At 37.0% G+C, this 6,000-nt stretch overlaps 1 pseudogene; it reads left to right on the top strand.

The window, feature by feature from the left end:
* The first annotated feature begins 5,172 nt into the window (after positions 1-5,172).
* LOC121039016 (40S ribosomal protein S23-like) lies at positions 5,173-5,769 on the top strand (annotated as a pseudogene).
* Positions 5,770-6,000: the final 231 nt, after the last annotated feature.

The following is a 6,000-nucleotide window of genomic DNA, read 5'->3' as shown; positions in this document are numbered from 1 at the left end:
CTGTAGAATGAGGATAACAGTACCGCCACTACCAATACCTACCTCAGAGGGCTGTTGCAGTGATTAATGACTTAATATTTATAAAGTGCTTAGAATTGTACCTTGGCACATAGGATGTGTAGGCTGCCACTATCACCACAGACGTAGGACTCTTTATTATAAAGACTGAAAGATGGCTTTTCTGTAATTATGCTGGAAGTTCCTTTAGGTCCCGGCTTCCTATCTTATGGTTTTAAATTTAAACCAGCATTTCTTCTGTTTTAGTGAATGAAGGCCCAATTCCACCTGAAAACCTCAATTCTAACCATTACCTAAAAGCCTGAATTGGTAAGTTACGCACTATATCAGGAAAGTATTTTCCAAGACTCACTTGATGATTAAAGTTAACTGATAAACAAATTGCAGAACAAACAGGTATATTCAATCATTAAAATACAGTATTTTTTGGATCATGGTAAGAGTGTGTTGTAATTATATACATGCCAGCTTGTGATTCTCAGTGTGTGTGATTATTTGATCAGTCCGTGTCTTCCGAATTAGACTTTAAACTCCACGAGGAAAGGTACTGTGTTTTGCTTACCATTAAATTTTAGCAACCAGTGTCTGATGTATAGTAGGCATTCAAAAGTAGCTGTCAAATGTATGAATGAATGAATGAATGCATGGCTTGGTAATTACCAAATGATACTTTGAAAGCCATTGTGTTTATATAATAGACTCCTAAGAAATTCCCATGTAGTTACTAGGGTTATTCATACTGTTAGTGTTTCTAATAAGAAAATAGAAGGCTGACAGAGAAAGTAAAGTACAGAGAAATTCATTAATTCAGCAAAGAGGTGGGCTTGAGGATGAGCTTCCAGTCTTCTGAGTCCCAGTGTGGGTATCTTTCCACTAAGATGAAAAGGAGAATCAAGAAATGCCACCTTCTTTCCCTCTTCAATCTTTTTCTTACTTCTCCCCTATAATCATTCCATGACTTGCATTCTATAGATGCGGAAGGAAGAAAGGAGAAAACCTTGAGACGTTTGGTTAGTACTCTCCTTCTGGAAGGAAAGTAGACATCAAAGTACAGAATTGCTACATACCTATGACGCACAGCTCTGTCTCTTAGGGCTCAAGTCCTTGTGACAATTTCTGACATTCTGATAAAGTTAGAGTATGCTGCTGGCCCCCAGGCAGGTGGCTCCAACATCAAAGGGTTGGTATCAGCAGTGACAATTTAAAATGAATGTGCCATTTTCCTAAAAAATTACCATGTAGGCAAATGTATAACTTTTTATTTAGCTCCTGAAAATACTGTACATAGAAAGACATTCTTAACCATCTGGAAACTATTTTGAGGAAATTAAAGTTTAGGAGCTCAACTATATCAGTGATTCCCTCTTGCCTTTATTATTATTATTATTTCCCTGTTGCCTTGCCCTTAAATCAGGTCTTAAAACTTGTTTCCTATAAAATAGCTTCCAACAAATTTGTAAGTCAAACTCTTTGCCCTTTCTCCTCTTTGACTTTCAGACATTCTTCTGGTTTTGTTCCAAGTTACGTGTATGTATCATAGACATAAATGTTCTTTCTTTTTTCTTTTCTTTTCTTTTCTTTTTTTGTACTCTTAGCACATGTGGAGATGATTTAGTTTCTGAAAGAAAATTCTTTGGACACCTACTTTTTACAAAATCCAAATCCTGTGGAATCAGAGTGAGGTTTTTCTGTCTCAAAGTGTAAACCAGAAGCATAATCAAACAAAATTTTTAAAACATCAAATTAGGCCATTAGAGCAATGTTCTCTATCACTAAGATGAGAATTTAATGTTAGACAACTTACAGTCATTACTATTACTCCATGCACAACTCTACCCAGTTTGGTTATGTCACATGGAGATGTGATTATCTGTTGGACCTGTTGGCTCTCTGGTTTCAGTTCAGCCTCTGTGCTGGATTAAGTTTCCATGAAACCATGATTAACTAAAATGCTTCAGGAATGATGACTTGTGTTTCACTTAATTTTTTTGGTTAGCTGAAGTTTAACCAGAAAATGTTTGGCTTTAATCCTTGCTTAAAAACGTTCTAAAATCATTTCATTTTCTTGCACCAAAAGGATAGCACAGTGGAAGAGTCTGTCATTGGTAGTTAAAAATATTACAAGTCCCATGGGGTCATTTTCTGATTATTAGAAAATGTTCCAGATGGAGGGAGACCTGAGAGGTTGAAGTGAACATGGAAATTAGTTAAAAACTAGACCCCTGGGGTCAAATAGCTGGTTACCTCTATTTTTAAAGAATGGACAATAAACTACTATTTGTTGAGCACCTTCTATTTATTTGCCAGGCCTTAGACTCTCCACTTCAGGAGCCCAGTTATGGTGGAGGAGAAAGGAATATACTTACCAATAATGACTGCACAATGTGATAAGTGCTTAAGAAAGTATGCAGCAAGTGCTGTTGTAGCACAGAGCAGGGAACTACTGATGGCCCGAGGAAGTCAAAGACCTCATCATGGGGCAGATGATGGTCTGGGTCTTGACACATGCTTAGGAGTTAAGTGAAGAGGAGGTGGGGCATCCTTGGCCGAGGGAGCAGACTTTGAAATAGACAGAGATGTAAATGAGAAATATCTGTCTAGGGACTGGTGTGTATGCCTGTGTGTCAGGGCAGGGAGATGAGTCTGCACAGCAGGCTGGGGGAGACTATAAAGGGCCATTTATAGAATTCAAGTGCTATTTTATAAGTAACATATAATAGTGGAGTTAAACAATCTGATTTGTGTTTTAGAAAGTTACCCTGGCAATGGTGGGAAAGAGCATTAGAAGGAGGAAGAGACTATTTTGATGAACTCGTTACTATTTCTAAAAAATCTTTTACTGTTTTACTGTTTTACTGACCTGAATTATAGTTTGAAACATTATTTTACCTTTAAGTAGGAAAACATTTCTCTTTTCTTCTCTCATTTAGGTTCTCATAATATTCTCTCATAATATTATTATGATCTTCCCTTTGAATATTGAGGAACTGAGGCACGATAGCCATGTCACTTCCTCAAGGTTCTGAATGGAATCCATTGAGAAATTGACTCAAAGCCAGGTCTCAAAGTTTTTTCCAGCAATTGCTAGACCACACTCCCCACTATTACAGCATATTTATGATATAATTAACTTTCGGAAAGCCATATGGCTTTTGTTACAAAGACTAAAGGAATGTGCTTTTCATAACGAATGGCATATGGCCTCCAATAGCTCTTTGCTTGCATGTTTTAACAAAATGAACATGTACATAAATTAGATGCCTCAGGTCAGTTAGCAAACTGAGGTTGATTTTCTCCTGCTCTCCCTAATTACAATTGCATTTCTAACAAATATGAAGGAGTTTTTTTGGCAGCCTGTGGGTGTAAACATGCATAGTGTGGCTCAGATAATCCTTTTCTCCGATGGCATTGCCCCTTTAAAGAGTCAGCATTTGTCTCTTAGTCACGGTGGAGTGTGCAGAAATAGGCGCATTTCTGATGAAGCTGCATGCTTTTAGAAGAGTGGGAAAACTAGTTGACTTGAATGATACAGTAGGCAGAAGGAACAGCCGAATGAGAACCACTGAGCTGAAAGCTGACATTTCCCTTTCGCCATTTTAAGTGACGCAGGGTTGATAGATACATGATAGATGCTCACGTGCCGAACTAATTTAATAGCAGTTAATCGCAAGTGCTCACACTTAATCTCCCCGATATTTAGAAGCCTTTCTATTTTAAGTAACATGCCTTAAAGTTCTGCCCTCTTAGTTCACACTGTGTCTCATCCTATTGTTGATTTAGCAGGTTTTCTGGTAGAGTCTGAGAATGAGCTCCTTGCAACTTTCACATTATCGTATTACAGTATTCACCACTGATTATTTGTACTCAAGGTCAATGACATTATCTCATTGGAATTCCCTGGACTCTGAATTCATAAGATAGTCCAAAATGCTCTTGTCTGTAATGGAAAAATACAGCACAATTACTGTAAGTCAGTCGGTTCATAAAAGATCTGCGTTTTAAATGTAGCTACTAATCCTGTTGGCAAATCTCTTACTTTTTTTTTTTTTAGTGCTTGTGTTTATATTATAGTAATAATTCAATTTTTTGTTAATTAAGTGGAAGTATATCAGCAATAAAAGGAAATTTAAAATAAAAACATTTCTTAAGGAACTAAAGTAAATAAGTAAAAATACATTTTAATTAATGTTAAAATATTTAAACCCTTTTATTCAAAACCTTAATTTCCTAAGAGCAAAACCCACATAATTTAAGATAATTTATTCATGAAGAATAAAACAAATATGTTAAATAATAAATTAAACTTTAGGTCTGTCTTTTTCCCATCTAAAATGACTCCCTCAAATCTTGTTCATACAAAAGGAAAGCGCTTTTAACTTGTGTTCTAATTCCTCTTATATTTACTATAATATGTATTCCTTTTTTGGACAAGTTATAGCTTCTCCTTTCATAAAATAATATCTTCCATTATGTTATAATTACAAACTGTGGACTCATAGGATCAATGAATCATAGGGCTGGATAGAATGAGCCTTCAGCAATCATCCCTGCCCCCAGGACATCTCTAAACCATGAATTGAATAACAAGGTGAGTAAGAGACACCTCTAGCCAGAAATATGGCTTTAGCTAGATGAAGAAAAAAGGTAAACCGGGGAACTCTTTTCCTCTTTAGCAAAAATACTTCTTCCTTCCTTTTTTTTTTTCCCAAAGTGTACTCACCCCGAGCTGATATTATTAGGCTAATAATCCCACGAAAAAACTTGTTGTGTGTGAAAGTGTGGAATCATTTAGACTTACTTCTAATTTGAGAATTGAATGCTAGGATCTGTAAGACTCCAGACAGTGATGTTTGAGAATGAACGATTCTGCCCCTATCTGTTTAACCATCATTTATTGCATGACTGCAAAATATAAACAACAGTATGAGGGTACAAGATTTGTAAACAAATTATTGCTGCATAATCTATAGAAAGCTGAAAAAAAAAACAATTTGGAAGAGAAACATAACACAAGTCAGTTGGAGGTTGGAAGAAAATGTTCTTTTCTTAACTGCCACGATTCACTCCTGTTAAGGCCACGCCCATCTTGCTTAGAGGCTCGGTAGCAGGTGGAGATAGTTGTATTAGAGAACATGCTTCCAGACACTGAGCAGTATGGCTGTCTGTGTAGAGAAGTTTAGGACCGACCAAACATGGACACAAAACAAGAGACCTGGTGTCTCTTTTGCTCAGGCCCATGGTGCTGGAAGGAGGGGCAAGTGTCACAGTCTTCCTACTGCCAAGAAGCTCCGTAGCCTCCAATGCGATCAGAAGTGGCATGGTCAACAGTACAAGAAAGCCCATTTGGGCACAGCCCTGAAGGCCAACCATTTTGGAGGTGCTCCCCATGCAAAGGGAATTGTGCTGTAAGAAGTGGGGGTTGAAACCAAACACCAAATACTGCCATCAGGAAGTATGTCAGGGTCCAGCTGATCAAGAATGGCAAAAACACAATCACAGCCTTTCTACCCTATGATGGTTGTTTGAATTTTATTGAGGAAAGCAATGAAGTTCTGGTTGCTAGATTTGGTCACAAAGGTCGTGCTGTCGGTGACATTCCTGGAGTTTGCTTTAAGGTTCTCAAAGTAGCCAGTGTGCCTCTTTTGGCTTTATACAAAGGCAAGAAGTAAAGACTAAGATTATAAGTTTTGATGGTGAATATATGACTGTAATAAATTATCATATGCCAAAAAAAAAAAAAAAAGAGAGAGAGACCTGGCTCACTAGAATTATTTTGAATACTTGGGTTAATTTGAATTTTATAGTCTAAAAAGGGTATGATTTGCAAAGACATAAACAACTTGTTTCTCCAGATTTTCAAATCCTGTGCCAAATGACTTAAACAAACAAATATGGTTGTAATATAGATAGGGGAAATGGCAAGACCGACCAATCACGGCTGGCTTCAAAGGAAAATGGATCTTGTCCCTTGAAGATTTATTT

Source organism: Herpailurus yagouaroundi, unplaced genomic scaffold (genome assembly GCF_014898765.1).
Source record: "Herpailurus yagouaroundi ecotype Mexico unplaced genomic scaffold, PumYag 166, whole genome shotgun sequence".
Classification (NCBI taxonomy): Eukaryota; Metazoa; Chordata; class Mammalia; order Carnivora; family Felidae; genus Herpailurus; species Herpailurus yagouaroundi.
Note: the sequence above shows the minus strand (reverse complement) of the source record. Positions and strands in the feature narration are given on the sequence as shown.